The sequence below is a fragment of the Tamandua tetradactyla genome, chromosome 4 (genome assembly GCF_023851605.1).
Source record: "Tamandua tetradactyla isolate mTamTet1 chromosome 4, mTamTet1.pri, whole genome shotgun sequence".
In the NCBI taxonomy this organism is placed as follows: domain Eukaryota; kingdom Metazoa; phylum Chordata; class Mammalia; order Pilosa; family Myrmecophagidae; genus Tamandua; species Tamandua tetradactyla.
Window position 1 is genome coordinate 2,800,361 of NC_135330.1, and position 26,603 is coordinate 2,826,963.

General features: G+C 38.6%; 1 protein-coding gene and 1 long non-coding RNA gene across 2 annotated transcripts in view; one reads left to right on the forward strand and one right to left on the reverse strand.

The window, feature by feature from the left end:
- Positions 1–26,603, reverse strand: part of LOC143679731 (late cornified envelope protein 1E-like) — a 281,074-nt gene that overhangs the window by 124,574 nt on the left and 129,897 nt on the right. The gene's annotated exons all lie outside the window — the stretch shown is intronic.
- Positions 14,498–24,658, forward strand: LOC143679732 (uncharacterized). Its single transcript, XR_013173918.1, has 3 exons — positions 14,498–14,544; positions 23,675–23,831; positions 24,433–24,658. It is a non-coding gene; the product is annotated as an uncharacterized LOC143679732 (long non-coding RNA).

Genomic DNA, 26,603 nt, shown 5'->3' on the forward strand with positions numbered 1-26,603 from the left:
TTATAGACAAAAAGTCACTGAGAGAATTTGTGACCAAGAGACCAGCTCTGCAAGAAATACCAAAGGGAGCACTAGAGTCAGATACGAAAAGACAGAAGAGAGAGGTATGGAGTAAAGTGTAGAAAGAAGGAAAATCAGATATGATATATATAATACAAAAGCCAAAATGGTAGAGGAAAATATTATCCAAACAGTAATAATACTAAAAGTTAATGGACTGAATTTCCCAATCAAAAGACATAGAATGGCAGAATGGATTACGAACCAGCAATACCACTGCTAGGTATCTACTCAAGGGACTTAAGGGCAAAGACACAGACGGACATTTGCACACCAGTGTTTATAGCAGCATTATCTACATTTGCAAAGAGATGGAAACAGCCAAAATGTTCATCAACAGACGAGTGGCTAAACAAACTGTGGCGTATACCTACGATGGAATATTATGCAGCTTTAAGACAAGATAAACTTATGAAGCATGTAATAACATGGATGGACCTAGAGAACATTATGCTGAGTGAGTCTAGCCCAAAACTAAAGGACAAATACTGTAAGGTCCCACTGATGTGAACCGACATTCGAGAATCAGCTTGGAATATATCATTGGTAACAGAGACCAGCAGGAGTTAGAAACAGGGTAAGATAATGGGTAATTGGAGCTGAAGGGATACAGACTGTGCAACAGGACTAGATACAAAAACTCAAAAATGGACAGCACAATAATGCCTAAGTGTAATGTAACTAGGTTGGAACATTGAATGAAGCTGCACCTGAAATATGGTTTTTTGTTTGTTTGTTTGTGTGTTTGTATCTTTTGTTTTTGTTTTTTTCTTTTCCTTTATATATATATATATATATATATTATTAGTATTATTATTTTAATTCTCTCCTCTATATTAACATTCTATATCTTTTTCTGCTGTTTTGCTAGTTCTTTTCCTAAATCGATGCAAATGTACTAAGAAATGATGATCATACATCTATGTGATGATACTAAGAATTACTGAGTGCATTTGTAGAATGGAATGATTTCTAAATGTTGTGTTAATTTCTTTTCTTTTTGTTGATTAATAAAAAAATTTTAAAAAAAAGAGTGCATTAGTTGATCTCCACATATTTGTGAAAGTTCTCATTCTTTGGTAGGTATCGATTTCCAACTTCATTCCATTGTGATCAGAAAAAGTTCTTTGATAATTTCAATCCTTTTAAATTTATAAAGACCTGTTTTGTACCCCAGCATATTATCTATCCCAGAGAACGTTCCATGAGTACTAAAGAAGAATGTATTATCTTGGTGTTTGGCGTGTAATGATCTATATATGTCTATTAGGTCTAATTCACTTATTAAATTGTTTAAATTCTCTATTTTCTTGATGATACTATGTCTGGTTGTTCTACTTATATAGAACAGTGGGGTATTGAAGTCTCCCACTATTATTGTTGAAATATCTATTGCTCCCTTCAATTTCATCAGTGTTTGCCTCATGTACTTTAGAGCTCCTTGATTGGGAGCATACGCATTTATGATTGCTATATCTTCTTGGTGAGTTGTCCCTTTTATTAATGTAGTGTCTTTCTTTGTCTCTTATGACATCTTTACATCTAAAGTCTATTTTGCCTGATATTAGTATAGCTACTTTGCTTTCTTTTGGTTATAGCTTGCATGGTACATCTTTTTCCATCCTTTCACTTTCAACCTATTTGAAATCTATCCTTGGGTCCAAGATGAGTTCTAAGCAGCATATAGATGGATCACATTTCTTAATCCATCCTCTCAATCTACATCTTTTAATTGGTGAGGTTATTCCATTAACATTCAAAATTATTTCTATAAAGGCATTTCTTGAATCTATCATCAAATCCTTTGGTTTTTGTCATAGCTATATATTCTTTTCCCTTTTCTCTTTTTATCCCTTATGTTGCTCTTACTGGTACTCTTCTTCCCCTGTCCTTTTTTTTTTCAGCTGATAGAACTTTCTTTACTATTTCTTGTAGAGTTGGTCTCTTGTTGACACATCCTCTCAGCCTTTGTGAGTCTGTGAAAATTTTAATCTCTCTCTCAGTTTTGAAGGGCAATTTGGTTGGATGAAGAATTCTCAGCTGGAAGTCTTTCTCTTTCAGGACCTTAAATATGTCATAGCACTGCATCCTCGCCTCCATGGCGCCACTGAGCAGTCTGAACCCACTCTTACATGGTTTCTCTTCTATGTAGTGATAGCTTTTCTCCTGCCATTTTCAGGACTGTCAGTTTCTCTTCAATATTTGACAGATGGATTAAAATGTGTCTTGTAGCTGGTCTATTTAGATTTATAACTCTTTTATAAGGATTGGGGCATTTTTCCCAATTATCTCCTCAGCCTATCTTCCTAGCCCTGTACTCTTCTCCTTCAGGGACACCAGTGAGTTTTATCTTTGTGCACCTCATGCTGTCTTTGCTTCCCTGAGATCAAATCCAAAATCTTCCATCTGTTTTGCCATTGTTCTTTTGTGTGTTCAAATTCAAAAATATTTTTACATGCCCCAAATATACATTATTTTATAATAGACTCTCATTTAATCCTTGATTTTTATAAAACAATAAAAAAATTAACCATAGCCAGTCTTTGTTTTCATGTTTTAAGTAATGTCTTTTACATAATCCACAAATAATTTTTCATAAATACAACATTGATATTTGTTTTTAAAAAGTAGCAATTTAAATTAGTATAAAATGGAGGATTTACAGCTTAAATTTTTCTAACATGAGTAAGGGAAAAAACAAGATTTAGAAACACAGAGAGGTAAAATATAGAGATAATTTACCTAAAAGAGTTGGCTTTCTGTTTTTGCTCCACATTATTTTTAAAATTTTAATCAGGGTTTTTCTTCTAATTTTGGTAAAGAGGTTATTTTAGAATTATTATATCTCTTAGATGCTTTAAAATATTCATTAAAAATGTACTGATTTTTTTAAGTGCACCTTTTCAAATGTATCATCTTGTTTAGATTAACACATTCCCATTATGGTTACTGTAATTCTAAGCAATTTTTAGTTTAAACGATCTATTTTTTAAGAAAGCAATATGAGGAATCCATTTTTTTTTTTGTAAGCTGTGTGGCAGGGATCGCATTTCATTTTTTTTCCATGTGAGTATCCCCTTATTACAGCACCATTTGTGAATTTTGTTTGCTTGGTTGTTTGGTTTTTCATTTGTTTGTTTGCTTGTTTGTTTGCTTGGGAAGTGCCTGGGCCAGGAATCAAACCCGGGTCTCACACATGGCAGGCGAGAATTCTATCACCGAACTACCCTCATACCCGCGAGGAATCCATTTTAAACTGGTTTTTTTTTGTGCCAAGTGCTCACTTTTTCCCCTTTAAAAACAATCTTATTTCCAATGTTCCTGTTGCTTGCAAGATAGATAACTATTGTTTTTATATTTTTATTCTCAGAGGTACTGAGAATAAATATATCTTTTAATATATTGTCATTAAAAGTGGCAATTGGGAATTCCTTTTTTTTTAAACTTTTCCCCCCACACTTTTGGAATGGCTGTAATGTAGAGCTATCATTTCATTTGTCTGATAGGTTTATCTAAAGGAGCAGATTTTTATTTAAGTTTATGTTTTTTAAACAACTTCCTAAGATTAGGACAAGGAATGGAAGAAGAGCTGAGGCAGCCTCAGAAAATTTAGAGGTGTCAGAAAGTTTTTTGAGTTTAGTTCTGTGTTCAGATATGTCTTTCTATTGTTAATTTGGCATTTGTTTCTTGAAGAGGGGCAATTTTGAAACCTGTTATGCATTTGAAGCTTCTGAGTACCAATTAAAAACATGTATTCCATTCAGGTTGTTCGATCTTAAAGCCCCTAGATTCTAAATGTACATGAAAATACTTTCATTTGGGCATATTAAAAGAGTTTCATTGTGGTCACAATTGAAGATTATCTTTAGTATGTCAGATCTAGCAAGATCAACATTTCAGCATGATGCAGGACCATAATTCTTATACATAAAACCACACGGAGTGCTTGCTGTGGTGCTCCACTTAGAATTTGTTTGAGGAAATTGAAGCCACTGTTTCTGATTGAGAGAAATCCTAAAGTGTGAAAAGCCTGAGAAGATTTATCTTAGGGTTGGGTTACTGAGGGGTCTCACATTGTGCCTTACAATAGATTCCTCTTTCACCTGGCTGATGACTTGTCCTCTGGCTGTCTGACCCATGACCAGGAGTCACTAGTTGCATAGAAATTGTATGGAGTCACGTTAAAAGGTGACATATGCTCTATTCAGTGTTTAAGTGCCCAGCCCGGGCCCACCAACATGATAATGTGATTGCCCTCAGTCGGGACAAAGGTCCATTGCAATGCCAGGAAGGTGGGCTTCCAGACAATATCAGAGAAAGACAGAAAGGAGAGAATTTAAATATGTGAGTACTCACCAAACAGGAGCAATTCCTATAAACCAAAAGGGCAGCCCAAAGGACTGCTGCCACCAGTAACCAAAAGAACGAAGTTCGAAATGCCCTTAACCAGAAGACACCCAAACAAAAGCAAGAACTGCAACTAAAAGTTGGTCCAGAATTGAGAGGACTCACCAAGAGAAATCCGGGGCTGTCAGGGAGGCCACCAGGAGGAGGTACTGGGGCCAACCCAACCGCAGCTCCAGCATTGAAGTTGGTCACTGTCACTTTGGATCCCACTTCTTCCCACCAGAAATGCCATCCAAGAAATTATAGGCAACTGCAAAGCAGCAAATGCACTTATTTGGGGTCTTAGAATTGCAGTTAGGGGAGCAAAGATTCAGGTAGTAACCCAAGCAAAATAAGAAAATTCCATAATTGTTTGGAAAGAATAATGATTGGTGGATATTTAGGGTTTTACAAATGTCCTCCAAGTTAAACAGTTTACTGATTTCTTTATTCTGTAGTTGGTTCATGGTATCAGATGTCCTTAGAAACAATTTTGCTTTTAGCTTTGCACAGCTTGACAATATGTACTATCTGGCTGAGACGGGTAAGAATAACTTCCTGAAGACTTCCTGACTCCATTTTAAATCTGTTTGCTGTAGTAACTCCATTTTTATCTTTTTTTGGAGAGGTGGGTTTTTAACTCCTCCTCCTCCTATTATCCTACTACCCTTCCCTTAACAAATCCCTGCTTATCTTGCTATGATTTTTATATTTATTATAAACACAGAGAACATAGAAAGCAAATAATATTTATAATAGTTCTACTTCTACTTGAAATAACAGAAAACTCAAATTCTATTAAATGCAAAAGGGAATTCATTGGTTCATGTAACTGGAAAGTCCTACAGTTTATCTAGCATACAGCACTCAATCTGAAACTAAAAGGATGTCATCAGCTCTGCTTTACTCTTGGTTGACTCCATTTTCAGTGGCAAATTTGACATGTAGTTGCTAGATGGTGACAGCACCTCAGCCTCTGTCCTTTGAGTTTCAAATCTCAGGTGGTAGTGTGGGGTGGAGGAAGAGGGGATGTGATGTTTCTTTTTTGGTATTTCCCACAAGAGTTCTGAGATTCAGTTTGACTTCATCAACTCAGATCCCACAACCACCGACCCCCGCCTACTGACAGCCAGGCAACCTGCTTCATCCCTAGCGCAAAGGTGGACCCCATCCCCACCCAAACGCATGAAGTGCCCGTTGGCAGTGGGTAAATCCACAAGTGAAGACAGGGGCTTGTGTCCAGAAGACTGTGAATGACATACAGGGGAAGCAAACCATAAAGGTAACTAGGGGAATTTTAACCACGTTTTTGTAGTATTTGCGTTCCTTATTATTCCCCTAAACCTACTCTTTTCCTAAAACAGAGTAAAAAAACTTCTTCCTGATTCCTAGAATTAGTAAAGGAATCCAGCAGATCACACAGCACTCTAAAGGACCTTCAATAACTCCCATATCTCAGGGATAGATTTCATCTCCTAAAAAAAGTGTCCTTAGGAAAAAAGATGGAAACACACATCTCTGAAAAGAACATGCTCACAAGAGTGCCTTATATTGTGCTACCAATGCTGTAAGACTCCATAATTATGCAATGCTTATAATTACTATTTATTGGACAGCAATAATAATACCAGGCAAAGTGCTAGATAATTGACATATAATTAACTTAATATCCTCAACAACCATTTCAAGTAAGTATTATTAGCCTTACTTTAAATATAAGTAAGCGGACTCAAGGAGGTTAAGAAATTTTCTTACACTCAAACAGCTGGTAAGTGGAACAGCCAGTAGTTAAAGCAAGTTAAGGCACCAAGGCTTGTGCTCTTAACCAGTCCCAAGGCTTGTGCTCTTAACCAGTCCCAACCCTGGCATCTGAACACACCAATATCATGACTCCAGTGGTCATTTGAGTTCAGCCATTTCATGTACCACATTTTAAAATGTTCTTCATTAATTCAATGAGGAAAATAAAACAATTCCTTCAGTACTAAGTCCACACTGTCAAGAGAAAGGCAAATAATTTTCTATGAGTTATTTTAAGAATAAATATATGTGAAATGCTGCCAGAATATAATTTACAAGAGAACTGATGGCTCCATTAGAAAAAGTGCTAGAATGAAGTCAAAAGGGAGATTCTGAAAGGATTAAAATGCTTAAACAAAATCTGAGAACAAAAGCTGCCTCAGCCCCTCAAGACTGCCCTCGGGCAGGGAAGTTACACCGAAAAAAAGCCGCAGACAAAAGGCCTGGGCCCCAGGCTCGCACACTGGTTTGCTAAACCCCCTGCGGGGTGCCACCAGCAGTTGTCTGATTCAACCCTGGGGGTTTGTCCCAAGTGGCGAGTGGACAGCTGAAATAAGACAAACCTCTGGGAATGAATGAGCTAAGAAACCGAGAAAGTCTCACTTTAGGGAATTCTGAATGAGAGAGTTGAAATGCTGGTGAGGAAAGGGTCCCGTCTACCCCTGGCGTGAGAATCTGGGAGGGCAATAGAAAGAGCATCGCTAGCATAGTAATAAAGGTGCGCGTGTAGATTTTGGAGCCTTGGGTCTCAGTGACTCTTCTGGACATATGGTACTTTAGAACCCTGGATGGTTTTGTTCTTTTTTTTTTTTTTTTAACTTTTGCTATAGGCAAGAAATTGTAAATAATTGCCTGTGTAAGTCCAGAGTAGTTCCTGGACCCATCTAGTTCCCAGACTGCACAACCTTCTGGACCCACAGCTAAGCTGCATAAGCTACTCGAGCCCCTGCTCTGACCACACTTAGGTGAGAAGGGTGTGGCACAGCCAGAGTCCAGGGCTGCACTAACAATACAGACATTATCAATCAAACATCTCCCGAGTCTCAGGGTGTAGGTGGGTTATGATGGATGGGTAATCAGGAAAATTACAACAGGGCTAAAATTCAAGTTGCAAAAAAAAATGAGCACAGAGACAGAGGGGTCTTCAGATATAGTAGGTTAACTGAAGGTCTGCACCACCCAGAGAAGTACTAACATTCAGCAGGAAGGATTTAAGACGAAAGTCGCCCCACGCTCAGGAATCAGTGTCAGGTCATGTGTCCTGCTAATCTGGTTTTAATCCCTCTCAGTTATGACAGCAAAGCCTCTCCCTGGCCCTTGCCCTTAAGTATCTCATAATAGGAACACTGTTTATTCTTCAGAGTGTGATGCTTTTGATCACTGTATGGATCACAACACTTCCTGTACTAAATCCTACCACTGAAGAAAAGTTTCTAGGGGCCAGCTACCCACTGACCATGTCAATAACATCACCCCAATACCAGCCCATCAACATCTCCTATTTTGGCTTCTCCTCATTCAGTTCTGTATACCCATCACACCCCACTTCATCTGCTCATGTGTGTGTGTGTGTGTGTGTCCAGTTTCTTTATCTTAGCATAATGCTTTCAAAATTCACCCATAGCATAGCATGTATCAGTACTTGATTCCTTTACATGGATGCATAATATTCCATTGCATGGTTAGATCATGCAGTGAATGTATTTGCATACCCAATGAATTAACTTGTTTATCCATTCCTCCATTGATGGATATTTGGGTTTTCCTATTGGGGTATAATGAATAATGCTGTTAGGGACTTTCAAGGACAACTCTGCGTGAACTATGTTTGTTCACTTGGATATATACAAAAGCGTGGAATTACTAGTTCCTATAGTAACTCTATGTATAATACAGAAAACCCACCAAACTGTTATTAACAGCGACTGTACAATTTCACATTCTCACTAGCAATTGCATGACAGTTCCAATTTCTCCACATCCTTACTAATACTTGTTGGTGTCCATCATTTAGATTATAGCCCTGCTGGTGGGTATGAACTGGTATCACATGTGTTTTACTTTTTACATGTTTTTATTGTGAAAAATAACACATGTACAAAAAAGCAATAAATTTCCAAGTGCTTTTAACAAGTGGTTATACAACAGATTTTAAAGCTTGGTATGGGTTATAGTTCCAAGATTTTTCATTTTTTTCTTCTAGCTGCTCCAAGACACTGGAGACCAAAAGAAATATCAATATTTTGATTCAGCAGTCATATTTATTTATTAAATCCTATCTTCTTTATTATACTCTTCCTTCTCTTTTTTTCTTTTTTGTGAAAAATAACATATATATGAAAAAGCAATAAATTTCAAAGTACAGCACAACAATTAGTCGTAGAACAGGTTTCAGAGTTTGTCATGGGTTACAATTCCACGATTTTAGGTCACTTCATCTGCTTTGCACCTCCCAACCTGCCTAACATCAGCTGCTTGCTAGGACTCTCACATACTGCCTCTTGCTCTGCACCATCCCTCAGCCTCGGAATCCAGTGCCAAGACCTCCTTATAAAGTAGTTCTCTCCTCCAGTCCTACAGCCAATGTCTCAGTTTGAGACCTCACTATTTCTTCCATCCTTAAATTTAGATTAATTCCAAACTGTATCCTTTCCTGCATCCAATTCAATCCACCAGCCATTCTCCCAGTACAGGTATTTTGATTAAGGCAAAATCTGTTTCTACTTAAAAGTCTTTCCACTGAAAACAAGCTAACAGCCGCATCTCTTAGCATACCTTTCACACCCTTTCCATCTGGCCTTTAGGTCCACCAACCACTGTTCTTTCTCACATAACTGAATACATGCATTCTTTAAGACTCAGCTCAAGGATCATCTCCTCTCCACCTCCCAAAGACAGATTGAGTTGCTTCCTCATCTATTTTTCCACAGTAATTTGTAAACACCTCACATTGTTTACATGTCTGCTTTCCTCACTAGTTTATATTTCTTTGAGGAGAAGGAGCCTGTCCTCTTCAATCGTAACTCTGTGACAACCATGGTGACTGATGAAAAGTCAGCTGACAGCAAATGTTTGTTGAATGAATGAATGACACCTGAATACTTGACCTAAAACTTCATCTGGACTTCCTTTGGTCAATTGTTCCCTCCAGAATTTCCTTATCCATCTATCTATCTATTTATTTTAACAATCATCATCCTGCTTTCTTTTCTATTTCTTTTTCTCTTTCTTTCCTTCCATCCTTCCATCCATCCATCTATATCTAATTGTCATCGTCTCTCCATCTATCTACAATATCCTTACATATGAAGATAGCAGATGAGAAAGGAGACTAGGGGCTTTTTTGAGATAACAGCCCATCCTGATTTTCCACATTTGCCTGTAATTACTGGACTATGCTAGACACTGCCTGAATGCCAGCATCAGTGAAGTCTTTGACTAAACATGGCTGTAAATCTCTGTTCTGGCTTGCTTCTTTGTTCTTTCTTCCAATTTTCTGATGCTGCTTCATTCTCGTACTAACTTGTGCTGTTTGCGTCTATTGGACACAACATGGTGATGGTTCCAGCCTTTATTGCTGATTCTAGTCATCGCTTATACAGCCACTTTAAAGATCTCATAATTTTTATGTTCAAAACATTCCAAATTTAAGTCATTAAGGGATTTGCATTAACCACAAGGGGTCAACAGTTCTTTTCTATTATTCTATTTCATTTTCTGCTCCTACTTTTGTGCTTAACTGGTAGAGAAAAATTTCATGTAACCCACTTACTGCATAGATGCAATTCCACTCACGTTCTGCCATGCCCCATGGCCGTCTCTGCTGCTGTGTCTGATGGGTATAATAAACCACCATGAATTTTGGGAAAATAACATCTGATTGACATAAGAACTTCCTGGATATTAATTTCCACCATTCAAGACCCTTGTTGTCCTTTATCAGTGTTTTCTCTGTGACTGCACTTCTCATCTACATTGTCAATGGGTGTGTCTATGTATGTGTGTGTGAATATGTATGTCCCCACTGAATTCTGCATCAGTAGTGCCTAGAATAACAGCAGTACCCAGAGTATACACACACACACACACACACACACAGCTAAAGAAAGAGGCTAAAGAAAGCAGAGTCCAAGAGCACTGGAGACAACCGGAAAATTTTCTTGGGTTCTTCATGACATACCTTTACCTTGCCCTGGCAAATACATGCTGTAAGGAGGGTGCTTCCTGCCAGATAATACTGCGATGTGGTACGGCGAAGCAGGAACGTCGGCTTCAACTATGTCAATGAACCCAATATTCACCTGGAGAAATTCCAACCCCAAAACAGCACCTCCCAGGAGATGACTACAGCTGCTGTACGAAATAATGTACCCACACATTCCAACTTCCCTTCACTCCTACAGCCTCAGTCACACATCTTAAAGTGCTGTGCCCTTGAGTCGTGACAACCTGACCCACATCTGCAGCACGGGGGCCATACAGCAACATTATGCCTTTCCAGCCTATTGGTGAGGAAGAGGGAGGGTCAGCCTACTGAATGATTGTAACTGAAATTCTATCATTTACGATTTGTCAAGAACGTTTGCCTTTGGGGAAGTTATCTTCACTCCTTCACAAATCCTGACAGCCGCATTACATAAAACACTCTTAAAACACCTCTGGGATGATTTCCATTGTCTGATAACAATGAAATGAAAAATAAGGTCTCTCTGGAGATAGAGAAGAAGCCCCACATCACAGAGTGCACCATTTCATAGTCAGTTATTTTAAAGGCTTAGAGAAAAAGAGTCCTTTGAGGGGAAAAACCAGTAGGGAAGTAGGATACGCTGTGTCGGCAGGAGCTGGGGCACAGAAAGTCAAGTGCTTCTATCATGCCCACATCATAAAGTGGAATTGCTGGTCCTTGTTACAACTGAAGTTAGAGCCACCTCAGCTAAGTTGAATGGGTAAAGAAATTTACTTGAATGATGGAATCATAGCTCTCAGAAAGGGGATTTATCAGGCATCAGCCTCTTACTCCTCCACCTGATCCAACATATCCCTTTCTCAGGCTCATTTCCCAGATATTGGTGTAATCTAGTACAATGAAAAGAGATAGAAACTTGGGTCCAGACTTTTACACTCACCAGTCATGCAACATTGGATATGGTGATAGACAACAACAACAGAAGGAGGCTAGACTAACTGCTTGTCAAGGTTAAAATTCAAAGTTAAAAATTCTCTATGCAGTGAGAGGGAGCTCACTACCTGCAAAGACAGTTCATTTCATGTTTGAATAATTCTGACTATTAAAAAGATCTTCCTTACACAAAGGCAAAATATACTTCTCTATAATTTCACAGAATATATCTTTGTTCTATCCACCCTTTCCTATGCAAGAGCCACCTGCAAATTTGAATGCACATATTAGAACTCCTGTCCATCTGTTTCTCACTCAGTTCGGCATACCTCTCAACTTGCCAGTCATCCAGCTTTCTTTCCACAGAACACACAGACCAAGGTCCCCATATCCCTTTTGAAATGAGGTCATCAGAAATCAAGAAAATCTGCAGAAACAATCTCACAAATGCCAAGTCACCTAAGATCTGAGCAATAAACACAACTTTACATGTATTCTAGTCATTGTACTTCTCTTAATGCATCCTAAAATAGTACTACCATTTTGGCTAAACCACACTGCCACTACTACACAACCCTTCTTTTCCTTGTTCTTGTGATATTTAATGTCAAATTAAATATCACAATATCATGTCAAAATTTTACACTTGTCTCATTGAGATTCATTTTATCAGATTTCAGTCGTTGGCATTCTTTTCAGATCCTCAGTCAATTCCAGAACTATTTGTCACATGCCTACATTTTCATTGAAATTACTGATAAACTATCATGATCATAACACAGTCAATGAACAAGCTCAGGAACAGACCACCAAAGACTACCCTGCATCCTGATATGAATCTGCAAGATTTGGGTCTTCTGACCATCACAAGGTCAGATCCCACATTGCCCGGGCCTTACCACTCTCTGGACGTTCCCTACAAACCTCGCATATACTCCATCCTGCTGCCCCTGGCATGATTTTCAGGACTTTGGGTACATTGAGAGAAATCCCTGTTTAAAATCTATATAAATAATGTTAACCACAAAAGGAGAGAAACTTATACCATGATGTGATGAAAATAACATGGATATTGAGGTCAGAATGATCCAGGTTTGAATCCTAGTTCTCTAACTAACTTGCTGGGTGGCTGTGGGTGCCTTATCACTATCAGTTCTGTCATCTCTAAAGTAGGGATAATAATAATGACCTCATAAGATTGTCCTGATTATCAGAAGTAATACATGCAAAATCTTAGCACAGACTTGGCACATAAAGGGCGTATAATATAGAGTACTATTATTACAACATGGTACAAGAGAGACAAAAACACAATTACTACTATCTTAAGAAGACAATAAATTTGAGGAGAAAAGAGAAAATGGTGTTCTTAGATGTTAACTGATGTTATGCGAAAGAAGAGATTGTCTAATAAAGATGAGGAATGAGGGAATTAAAAAGTTTTAAACATAGGCATGTTTCTATCTCATTGACTCTAAACAAGTTTGGCCACCCACCCCCTTTCATTTCAAAGTTAAGTGTTATAAGACTCAAAGATGCAAAAGTTGATTCAGACCCAATCAATGCCAGGGTGAGAAGGAATGCAACATCCTGGGGGAGATAGACACAAAAATAAATAACCGAAAAGAAATACAGTGACATAAGCAAAATAAACTCAGAGTGTGTGAGAGAACAAAAGAGAGCAGTGATCAAACCAGAGATGTCAGGTGAGGCTTTATACAGGAGATGGGGAGTCAGGAGGGTCTTGAAGGATGTGGGAAGAGAAGTTAAGGTTGAGTGGCTCTCTAGGTAGTGAGGATAGGATGTAGAGATTGTGAACAGTTATGGGCCATTAAAGGATCATCCAAGGAATGTTGAGAAGTCTAGAGTGACTTGTCCAGAAAAAACAGGTGGCAAGAAAGGCAGCTGGAAAGACACAGATTCTTGCCTCTTCTGAAGGTACTTGTATGACAAGCAAAGGAATTTGGAATTTATTCTGCTAGTGAGGAGGAGCTAGCAGAGGTCTTTAAGCAGATAATGACATGATAAGATTGGAAGATGAATCTGGCAGCCTTATGGTAGAGAGGGCTTTAGTTATGACACCTGAGTACAAATACTCAGGTGAAAGATGGAGAGGGCCAGAACTAAAATTGCAGCCCTGGGGATGGAGAGGAGACCTTGCATAAAGCATAATTGAGTAGAATAGGCATGACATGCACGAGAGGGTAAAAGGGGAAGAAGAAATGAGAAATGATTTTGTCAAGTTTGAGACAGTCCCTAGATGGAGATGTAAGTGACCAATGTGAGACCCGCCAGAGGGTAGTGCATTTGGGAATGAATATAATAATGAATTCAATTTTGAACAGTACATCTGAGGCCATCTGAATGGAGATGTGGTCTGTTCGACATAATAGTATGGAAATCAAAAGAGAGGTCAGGGATGGAGTCTCCCACATATTTAGAGGAGTGAATTGGGAACCACACAGATTATGAAGAAAAAATAGGAAAAAAAAACTTTTGTGATACCCCAACGTGAAACCTTGAAAACAAGATAAAAATTAGATTAACTCCTGCCTAATAAACTTGTGCTGACTCCTAGCGGTCACTGCTTACAGCTGGCTGTCCTCTCTTCAGGCATCACCATGGGTGGGTCAGTCTAATCACAGCAAGGCCTCCCAGTATGCTGAAATGGAATTCAAAGAGAGGAACATAAAGTAAGTGCTCGTGAGGATTTCTTACCATAAATTGGATTCTGAATACTTATAAATGCATTTTCTACCTTTCTAGACACAAGGATAAGGAATTGTATTTATCAAAAGATATTTAACAATACCTACCAATTCAAAGTAGGATTTATAAAAAAAAGTAGAAGGTATGGTCCCTTCACACTAAGAATCTGTGGTAGCCAACTGGACCCTGACATAAACTTTCCAATAAATGGGGTATATGTCCATTGAAATGTAGATCTTGCTAATGCAATACAGATGAGTACGTGAGAGATTGGGGAGTAAACACGTGTTGATAGAGAAACAGAGGTGGAGCTGTGGGTGGGTCTGGGTTTGGTTAGAAATGAATCAATCCATTCCACAGAGTGTGGCTCTTCCCTGCATGGGCCCTGCTATAAAAGGGTTATTGTCCCAGACTTGGGCACCCAGCAAGCTCCTTCAGGCTGCATTCTACTTGCTGTTCTGGCGAACAAGGTAAGAGCGAGGGAACACATCTAACTTTGTCTACTTCAGTGTTAAGCAAGGTAGATATCTGAATGTGTTCTCTAAGGCCAAAAGCTATTGGAAGCTTGACTCTTCTTATTTTTAGTGTCACTGTTAGTAAAAGTTTATTGCTGCATAGAAATAAAAATGACAGAAAAGGTTATTTTTCTATGAGCCTACTCAATCCTCTATATTGATAGAATATCTATGCATTCATTCATTCCACAAATATGTATCAACAACCGTCTATATCCCAAGCAATGCTTTTGGCTCTGTTTATGCAAGAGGAAAAATACTAACTTTACTGAGTGACTCCCCTCCTATTTCTAGGTCACTGCTTACAGCTGGCTGTCCTCTCTCCAGGCATCACTATTTCTAGGAGGGGAGTCACTCAATAAACAATAAGCAAATGAATAAGACAAGTTCTGAGAATAAGAAAAATGAACAAAATAAGAGGGATATAGTAGAATGATGGGAGAAAGGTAGCACTTCAGATTTGGATGGCCAAGGAAGACATCTGTGGGAAATTATCTCTTGAGTCGAAATCTCAGTGACAAAAGATGCTACCCAGGGCAAAAGGTGAGACTCTAAAGCAGGAGTAAACTTGCTTCAAAGAACACAAAGAAGCATATGTAACAGGAGGAAGAGTGGCATATGGCGATGTCGGAGAGCCACACAGGGCCAGATGGTGTGAAACAGACTGGAATAATAAGGAAAGTCTGTACATTATTTTCCATTTGTAAGAAGTCATTGGAGGGTGTAAAGCAGGGGGATTAACATAATGTTATGTGTTTTGAAAAGGTCACTCTGGGCTGCTATATGGAAAGCAGAGTTCTACAAAGACAAAAATAGAAGCAGATCAATACATTATCATTTTTATGTGCGAGAGAATGGAAATACTAGAAATAGTGACAAGCAACTCCTCACCATTTCCAGCCAAAATTTAGGAGTCATCTATGATTACTTTCTTTCACCTACACCATATACGTGTTTCTCACAATTCCAGGAAACTCTGACTCAACATGCAGAATCCATCCACTTTTCTCGCTCTCCAGCACTACTGTACGCTCATCTCATCTCTACATTATAAGATATCCCACAACTTGTTCATCCTTTTCCATTGGTGGGCATTTGGGTTGTTTACCTTTGGAGAGGTATGAAAGATAAACATTATTGCACAGGACGTTTGGTTAAATATAAGTATGCATTCCTCTTGGGAATATTTCCAGGAGTTAATTGCTGAGTCTTAGATCTACCCATTTTCCAAAGTGCTTCTGCACTTTACAGTCAGTGCCACCAGCAGTGTCTGAGAGATTGAGTTTTCCCACATCCTCAACATTTACTACTGTCAGGTTTCTCTTCCTTGTTGTGTGTGTGTGTTCAAATTATTCTGGAGGGTGTATTGTGGTCTCACACTGTAATTTTAATTTGGATTTCCCTGATGATTAACAAAGTTGAGCACTTTGGGTATGTTTACTGGCCATTTGAATATCTTTTTTTTTTTTGGTAAAATTCCTGTACTGTCTGCCCATTTTTCTATTGGGTTGTCAGTCTTTTTTTCAGATTGATTTATAGGAGTTCTCTTTAAGTGCAGGAGAGAGCCTTTTATTGGTCATTTTGTGTGGCTTATGCCCTCCAATTCTGTAGCAGACCTTTCTCTACTTTAATGATGTCTTTGAATGAACAGATGTTCTTACCTTTAATACACTTCAATTATCAATCTTTCCTTTTTTTTTTTGCTTTTATATATAGCATGCTTCCTAATTATATTTTCTGATTATTACTCTTACAGAGAAAATCAGTTGAATTTTTACCCTGATCTTGTACCCAGCAAAACTGCTAAGTTTTTGCATTCTTATAGTTTAGCTGTTCGTTCTTTCAGATTATCCAGATACAAAAATCATATCATTCTGTGAGTAATGACAGTTTTATTACTCCCTTCCAAGTATTCTCAATTGTTTTCTTAGTTTGTTACTCTAACCAGGAACGCAAGTACAGTGCTGAATAGGATGATAGGAAATGTACTAGCATCATTGCCAGCCTCACAGGTGAATATTTTCAACATTTCACCACGAAGCATAATGTTTGCGAGAACATTTTCATAGATGTCATTCATATCTTTTATTTATAAATCATGAACTAATGTAGGATTTTCTCAAATTTCTTTTTTCTTTTGTATCTATTGAGAAGTTCATGGGATTTTTCTCCTTTATCCTGTTTAAGTAGCAAATTGTTTGATTTTCAAATGGTAAACCAAACTTGAAGTTCTGGAATAAACCCCACATAGGCATGATATATTTTCTTTTTTAGGACACTGGGTCCAGATTGAGAATTTCATATCTATATTCATGAGAGAAATTCTCCTGAAAAGTCTGTTTCATGTCATACCCTTGTACGGTTATGGTAGCAAGATTATGCTGGATCCATAAAATGAATGTTCCCTCTCCAGCTCCCGGAGACAAGCTGGTGGCATTAGGGTTATTTCTTTCTCACACATTGGATAGAATTTACCATGAGAGTCACCTAACCTGCCCTTTCTCCCCCTCTGGAAATGTTTAAAGATGCAATTTCTTTAGTAACTATATGGTTATTTAGCTTTTCTATTTCCTATTGGCTCACTTCTAGTTTGTACTGTTTTTCTAGAAATGAGGCTATCTTATATAAATTTTCAAATTGACATTTTTTTCTTAATATGTTCTTATCTTCCTACTATCTATACAATCTAGAGTGATGTCACCTTTTACTACCCAATATTGGTTATCTAAGCCTTTGTGTTTTTTCCCCTTGATTAATATGAGGGTTTACTAATTTTATTAGATTATTCAAAAAGCAAATTTGGCTTTGTAAAGCCTTTATATTTGTCATCCAGTTCATTAATTTCAGCTCAGTTTTTATGATTTCCTTCATTCTACTGTCTTTGGCCTTAATCTCTAGTTTTTACTCAAACTTCTTGACAGGACTGCTTAGGTTATTGATTTTTCAGTCTTTCTTCTTTTTTAACATATACATTTAAGCTATAAACTTCCCATTAGGCATGGATTTCATACGCCCCACAAGATTTGCTATTTCATATTTCCACTTAGTTAAAGCTATTTTCTAATTTCCACTGTGACTTATGCTTTCACCCATTTGGTTATTTTAAAGTCACAGCTTAGTTTTCAAGCAGGGGGGAATTTACGAGTTATCTCTCTATTAGTACACTGCACTTAATTCCACTGTGCTAGAAAATAAAAGATTTCAATCTTTTACAATGGTTGGCATTTCCTTCATGCCCCACACATGGTGAATTTTAAACGACTCATGTGCCTTTTAAAGACACATATTCTGCAGTTATTAGGTACAGTGTTCAATATATATTAGTTAATGTTTTTGTGAATCATGTAGAAATTTTCTATATCCTTCCAAATTTTATCTGCTTGTTATATTAGTTACTGGTAGAGCTGTGTTAAAAACTCCCGCTATACTTATTCATTTGTCTATTCCTCCTTCTACATCCAGCAGCTTTTTGTTTTATGCATTTTAAGGCTATGCGATAAGGTACACATCAAGTTAGATTTTTTATAACCTCCTAGCAAACTGCCCTTTTATTCTTATGAAATATACCCCTACAGTAATACTTTTTTCCCTTAAAAACTATTCTATTATATTGTTTGAAAAATATATATTTCTCTATCATTTAACATTTATCTGATCTCATGTCTCTTGTAAGCAGTGTAGAGTTTGCATAGTTTTGTTTTGTTTTAATACTGTCTGGCTACATTTGTGCCTTACTTAGAGTATTTAATCTACTTATGGTCATTATTGTCACTGCACTATGTGGTTTTAAAATATCATGTAAATACATGGTTCATATGATCCCAATGATTCCAACTATTCTACATTTCTTTTTCTCTTCTTTCTTTTTTTATTTTTTTATTTTTATTTTTTTCACTTTTGTATGGGCATGTTCCTGGGTCTCCAGCTCAGCAGATGATAATTCTTGCCACTGAGCCGCCATTGCACTGCCCCTTTTTCTCTTCTTGACCATTAGGATGTTTTAAATACTTCTCTGTCAGTTCTCCCCGCATTAGCTTATCAAATTATATATTATTCTACTATTCTTTGCATGATGACCTTAAAGATTATAGGATGTCTCCTTGAATAGTTAGGCTATATTTTAATAAGTACTTTAACCACTACCCAAAGAATTCAAGGGTCCTACACTACTTGAACTCTGCATGCCCCTGCAGCCTTATCTGGTATTTTTGTGTATTTTAAATCTATCTAGCTTAAATCTCAAAAGTCATCATCATTATTATATTTGTATATCCATTTAGACTTTCCAACTCATTAACCCTTCCCATGCTCTTCATTCATTACTGTCTCTCTGCATTTCCAACTAGGGTCCTTCTTAAATATTTCCACTTACTTAATAAGACTATTAAATCATCTTATTTAATAAGACCTCAAGGGGTCTTAGTAATGTTTCTCTCAAAGAACAGCTACCTCCAGAGATAAGAGGCCCTAAAGCAAAGCTGTGAAAAATGGGATAACACTTGCATCACCAGCTCTTTTGTCACTTTTTCCAATGCTCTCCTTTTCATTCTCAGGCAGTGACTTTGCCTTCCTGCAACTCAACCATCATCTCCAGAGACCTAATAATCAGGCTGTCATAAAGACCTGTCTTCCCTGGGAACACCCCTTGCACCAGATCTTTTCTTCATGACTCTACCCCTTGCCTCTATTCAAATATTCTGTTATATTTCCTCAAGCTCCTGCCTTGAAGTGATACCTAGTTAATAATACAAAGTTTCAGCTAGTTTTTGACACAATACTATCTTACAGTACATTTGTCTCTGAGAAGCCCTATGAAATAAGGCTAAGATGAGAAATCTCATGCCATTCAAGATACGGCAAGAAAATTTGGGAGGTCTTTAAAAATACATATATTTCCATTACAGGATATCTACTGCTGATTGGTTCTATGTGTTTGTGTGCTTGAAAATATCTTCATTACAGCTTTAATTTTAATGGATATTTCCACTGGGCATGAATTTCTAGGATAGAACTTATTTTCTCCAATAACAGAAAATGACATTTCACTGTCTTCTGGCTTCCATTCTTTCATTTGAAAACTCATCTGTCAGTTCTATTCTTGCTCTTGTGAAGGAAATATGTGTTTTTACATTGTGACTGCTTTGAAGATTTCCTCTCACCCTTAAATGTTCAGCAGTTTTATTGCCATATGTCTAGGTGTAGTTTTCTTTATCCTGCTTAGAGTTCAAAATGCTTTTTAAATCTGTGACTTGATATCTTTCATCAGTTTTAGAAAGCCCTCAGTATTTTACTCTAATTAGCCACTGTTCAAACTGACGTTTAAAAACCTGAATCAAGTTGGATAATTCTCCTTCCAAAGAACCATCTATGGATTTCCCACCCATGTAGAAAAAAAATTTACAAATGTTAGATAAACATTATCTGAAACTTGTCTTTTTCTCTGACCTTAGTTGCATCATGCCATCCCTACCAACAATATGCTAACACAGCTCCTCTTCTCCCTATATCCCTAACATGCCAAGCTCCTTCAAATAGTGGATTCTTTTTCAAAAATTCTCCACATAATCAACAGAGTAGTTCCTTCATGTTTTTCCATTTTAAGTTCAAATATACACTGTACCACAAATCCTATCAAATTCTATATCAAAACAAACCTTTTAGTTAAGTTATATATATCAGTTAAAATGATCTAATTGTTTCATGTATTTATTTGTTCCTTGCTTCCATAAGTGTAGGCATTTGGCTTTACCTTGCATGCTACTATGTATCCAGAGCAGAAACAAGGGCGCAGCACTGTAGCAGGTGTACAATAGTCTTTTTGAGTGAATGAATGGGTCTCCAACTCAAGGGTAAAATCAAGCCTGGAAGAATAAATTTGGAAGTCAAGACACATGCCATCTTAAATCAAGGAATCCAGTGAGATCCCTAGGGATGCCATGTACACATGATGAGAAGAAGGTCCAAGAAACAGCCATGGGGATTTTGAACCTTAACAGACAGATCAAAAGAAAGGGATTGGCAAAGAGTACTGAGAAGGAGCAGTCAACAGGAACAAGGGACATCAAGGATATGTGATTTCATTAAACCTAAGAAAAGGTTTTGAAAATGAAGGAATGTATAACTATTGCCTACCAACACTAGGGAGAGTAAGATGATGGTGGTGGAGAATTGGACCTGTTTTTCAGTAACTTGGAGATCATAGATGGTTTGACTCAAAGCAATTTTAGTAAAGTAAAGGGAAAGAAAACTGAGAGAAGTGGTTGAAAAAGAAAGAGAAAGGTAGGCATTTTAAGAGAGAAAGCCCTGAATACTCTGCCAATAATCTTTGCAGTGAAAGCAGTAAATTAGGACTGTAAGGGGTCATGGTGGTGGACAGTCTGCTGTCTTCATGGGAGGGTTATTTAACATGGGAGATACTGCAGACATTCATGTGCTAACCAAACTAATTACTAGAGAAGGCAATAGTGGGGAGTTACTAAACAGTGAACAATTTCAGAATATTTTGAAAGTAGAATCAATGAAGCATATGGAATTTGAGCAATAGGAGAACAAACACTGTTTTCTAGGTTTGTGGTTGGAGCCACAAGAAGAAGGTAACTACAGAAGGACTGGGGCTGGGGACAGTGGTTAGGGAACAATAGATGGAAATTAAGATTTCAGTTTTGTACACATTGCGGCTAAGATCACTATTAGACCCAAGTAGAAATAATGAATAGGCATTTAAATATAACACTTCTTGAGCTTAGAAGAGAGTCTGTAGGTGGAGGTATAAATTTGGGAATTGTCAGCATATGGATAGCACGTAAAGTTATAGGGCCAGATGACCTTTCCACAAGACAGTGTGTTTTAGTTTGCTAGCTGCTGGAATGCAACATACCAGAATCAAAACGACTTTTTAAAAGGGGGAATTTAATAAGTTGCTAGTTTACAGTTCTAAGGCTGAGAAAATGTCCCAATTAAAGCAAGGCTATAGAAATGTCCAATCTAAGGCTTCCAGGGAAAGATACTTTGGTTCAAGAAGGCTGATGAAATTCAGGGTTTCTTTCTCAAGGGGAAGGGCATATGGTGAACATAGTCAAGGTCTCTCTCTCATCTAGAAAGGCACATGGTGAACACGGCATCATCTGCTAGCTTCTTCTCCTGGCTTCCTGTTTCATGAAGTTCCCCAGGAGGCATTTTCCTTTTTCATCTCCTAAGGTCACTGGCTGGTGGACTCTGCTTCTCATGTCTGTGCAGTTCTACTCTGCTCTCTCAGAATCTCTCTCATTCTCCAAAATGTCTCCTACTTTATAGGACTCCGGAAACTTATCAAGACCCACCCAAATAGGTGGAGACATGTCATCACCTAATCCAGTTTAACGATCACTCTTGATTAAATCACATCTCCAGGGCAATGATCTGATTACAGTTTCAAACATACAGTATTGAATAAGGATTATTCTGCCTTTATGAAATGGAATTTAGAAAAAAACATGGCTTTACTAGGGGACATACATCCTTTCAAATCAGCACAGAGTGCAAATAGAGAAAAAAAGCTAATGAGTGAAGAGCAGGGCACATCACCATTTCAGGCTTTTTAGGGAAAGTATCCAACAACATTGGAGGAGGAATAGAGAGTGTAGGGACTCTGAAGGAAGGTTTGGCAAACTGCATTAAATGCTACTAATATGTCTTAATTATGTCAAGAATTAATCAGCATTTATTCTTTTTCACCAAACAATCAAAGGTCTACACATGCTTTATCTCCAAATACCTCATTCATACCTTTCATATTATTATTTCTGATTGTAGTTTCATCTGGCTCTACAACTCCTAAATCAGTCATTACAATTGTCTGTACAGCAAATACCTCATTCACACCTTTCATACTATTATTTCTGATTGTAGTTTCATCTGGCTTTACAACTCCTAAATCAGTCATTACAATTGTCTGTACAGCAAATACCTCATTCACACCTTTCATACTATTATTTCTGATTGTAGTTTCATCTGGCTCTACAACTCCTAAATCAGTCATTACAATTGTCTGTACAGCAAATACCTCATTCATACCTTTCATACTATTATTTGTGATTGTAGTTTCATCTGGCTTTACAACTCCTAAATCAGTCATTACAATTGTCTGTACAGCAAATACCTCATTCACACCTTTCATACTATTATTTCTGATTGTAGTTTCATCTGGCTTTATAACTCCTAAATCAGTCATTACAATTGTCTGTACAGTAAATACCTCATTCACACCTTTCATACTATTATTTCTGATTGTAGTTTCATCTGGCTCTACAACTCCTAAATCAGTCATTACAATTGTCTGTACAGCAAATACCTCATTCATACCTTTCATACTATTATTTCTGATTGTAGTTTCATCCGGCTTTACAACTCCTAAATCAGTCATTACAATTGTCTGTACAGTAAATACTTGTTTAGACTTAGGGTTATGTTTACTAAAGACTTTGTTCAGTACTGACATAAACTGAAAGTAACTTAGGTGTGAGTCCATAAATGGTAAAATGACAGTCAACAAACAATTTTTGTAATCTGCAAAATCAATTAAAACTATCTTAGTTATGATTAAAAACACACCTGAAAATTTTTTTCTATACATGCAACTTAAAACTGAGTGAATGTACTTTGGATGTCTCAACCTTTTGGTAAATTAGTGTTCAGAGACAACTGTCTCTTAACAAACAAATCATTTAGGAAATTAGCTTTTAGAGAATTATTTCCTAACAAACTGGTTTGAGCAATTCTCCTGCATCTGACCACGCTGCCTTTCTTAAATTCCTCTATGAACACAGTCAGTATATGGGATGTTCTTAACTAGGACACACTGAGGTATAGAAGCTTACCATAATCCTGTTATAAATGGGTGAAGGCCATGAAATGGACAGGCTTAATAATCCTGTCAATTCTGTGTTAATTTTTCACTATTCAGATGGTAGAGGGCATTTTTTAATGGTCAACTTCCATTTTAAAAGTAAAAGAGGTAGATTTACAAATGTGTCATTTCAAACAAATTAGTAATACAGCCAAGAAAAAACAGACACAAGAAAATTAAATCTTTCTTACTTCTACTTAGGAATACATATTCCCAAAATATGTCTACCATTCTCGAAAGCATCATTGCCATCATTAAAGTTTTCCGGGACTATTCAAGCAAGGATGACAACAATGAGACCCTGAACAAGAGAGAGCTGAAGGAACTGTTGAAAATAGAGTTTCAACCAATTCTGAAGGTAAATATCACTTGCAATGTCCAAAGTTTATATCCTTTCTGTTCTTAATAAGGTGACGAATGCTTACTGTGAACACATGGTGAAAGATGTTTTTTGAATTACGAACAGATTTAGACTTCTTTCCAAACAGGTAGAAACTGTTTCAATCTGCTTGTATGCAAATAATTTCAGCAATGCACAAAGAAAATTTCCCATGTGGTAGAAAAAGAAGGTAAATAATGCCAAAAAAATTAATATAAATTAGATATTACTCCCAACTATTTTTCTCAAGATACAGGAAAAAGATTATCTAAAACAGAGTTCAATCGTGAATTCAAAAATGCAGATTTAGAATCAACAAAAAGAAGCACTTGCCCTACAAATAATCTTCTGATACTCTACTATCCATTTAGAAGGACTGATTTTTTGCAGGACATATAAGAATGGGGTCATCAACATAGGTTCTTAAGACTAAAAACAAACAATACATTTACCTAACAGGCTTACACTTTTCTAACACAAGAATTGAAAGGCACACAAGGGGAACTTTTCCTACGAATTAACACGATGAGCATGTGGATCACTCTGAGAAGATCTCACTCTGTGTATTCCCTCTCCACAGAATCCAGATGACCCGGACACTGCTGATATCTTCATGCACATACTGGACATAGACCACAACAAGAAAGTGGACTTTACGGAGTTTTTTTGGATGATATTCAAGTTGGCTCAAGTATATTATGAGTCTGCGAACAGAGAAAATACAAAACGAGTGGCAAAAAAGCATGAAATTTATGATGAAAACAATCAAGATGAGGAAGAAGAAGAAACAGATGAAGAAGAGGATGATGAGGAAAGGAAGAGGAAAATACGCTGCTTAAAAAGGGCAGCCTCTGAAGAACAAACTGGATTTGGCCAGGGACAGTCGAGATCGACGACAAGGGGACAGCCCCAGTACAACCATGAGCACTCACCAGACACTTCTAGACATTCGGGCTCAAGGCATGGACAACAAGCAAGCGGACCAAGTCAGGGAAGACACGAGGGATCTGGTACTGCTCAACACAGTGATAGCGAAGGGCAGTCCGAAGATTCACAAGGGGGCTATGGGTCCGAACATGAACATGGAACTGCCCAAGGCCAGTCAAGGCACAGCTCAAGACACTCAGGGTCTCAGCAAGGAAACCATGCCAGTCACACACACCCTGACACAGCCGCTCAACACTCAGGATCCCACCAAGGACCAAGGCAAGAAGCTGGTCATGGACCCTCGCTGGGCACTGCGAGACGTTCAGGCTCCCATCACGGGGATGCAGCCTCTCATGAACAAACTGGATCTGGCCAGGGACAGTCGAGATCGACGACAAGGGGACAGCCTCAGTCCCACCATGAGCACTCACCAGACACTTCTAGACATTCGGGCTCAAGGCATGGACAACAAGCAAGCGGACCAAGTCAGGGAAGACACGAGGGATCTGGTACTGCTCAACACAGTGATAGCGAAGGGCAGTCCGAAGATTCACAAGGGGGCTATGGGTCCGAACATGAACATGGAACTGCCCAAGGCCAGTCAAGGCACAGCTCAAGACACTCAGGGTCTCAGCAAGGAAACCATGCCAGTCACACACACCCTGACACAGCCGCTCAACACTCAGGATCCCACCAAGGACCAAGGCAAGAAGATGGTCATGGACCCTCGCTGGGCACTGCGAGACGTTCAGGCTCCCATCACAGGGATGCAGCCTCTCATGAACAAACTGGATCTGGCCAGGGACAGTTGAGATCGACGACAAGGGGACAGCCCCAGACCCACCATGAGCACTCACCAGACACTTCTAGACATTCGGGGTCAAGGCATGGACAACAAGCAAGCGGACCAAGTCAGGGAAGACACGAGGGATCTGGTACTGCTCAACACAGTGATAGCGAAGGGCAGTTCGAAGATTCACAAGGGGGCTATGGGTCCGAACATGAACATGGAACTGCCCAAGGCCAGTCAAGGCACAGCTCAAGACACTCAGGGTCTCAGCAAGGAAACCATGCCAGTCACACACACCTTGACACAGCCGCTCAACACTCAGGATCCCACCAAGGACCAAGGCAAGAAGCTGGTCATGGACCCTCGCTGGGCACTGCGAGACGTTCAGGCTCCCATCACGGGGATGCAGCCTCTCATGAACAAACTGGATCTGGCCAGGGACAGTCGAGATCGACGACAAGGGGACAGCCCCAGTCCCACCATGAGCACTCACCAGACACTTCTAGACATTCGGGCTCAAGGCATGGACAACAAGCAAGCGGACCAAGTCAGGGAAGACACGAGGGATCTGGTACTGCTCAACACAGTGATAGCAAAGGGCAGTCTGAAGATTCACAAGGGGGCTATGGGTCCGAACATGAACATGGAACTGCCCAAGGCCAGTCAAGGCACAGCTCAAGACACTCAGGGTCTCAGCAAGGAAACCATGCCAGTCACACACACCCTGACACAGCCGCTCAACACTCAGGATCCCACCAAGGACCAAGGCAAGAAGCTGGTCATGGACCCTCGCTGGGCACTGCGAGACGTTCAGGCTCCCATCACGGGGATGCAGCCTCTCATGAACAAACTGGATCTGGCCAGGGACAGTCGAGATCGACGACAAGGGGACAGCCCCAGTCCCACCATGAGCACTCACCAGACACTTCTAGACATTCGGGGTCAAGGCATGGACAACAAGCAAGCGGAACAAGTCAGGGAAGTCACGACGGATCTGGTACTGCTCAACACAGTGATAGCGAAGGGCAGTCCGA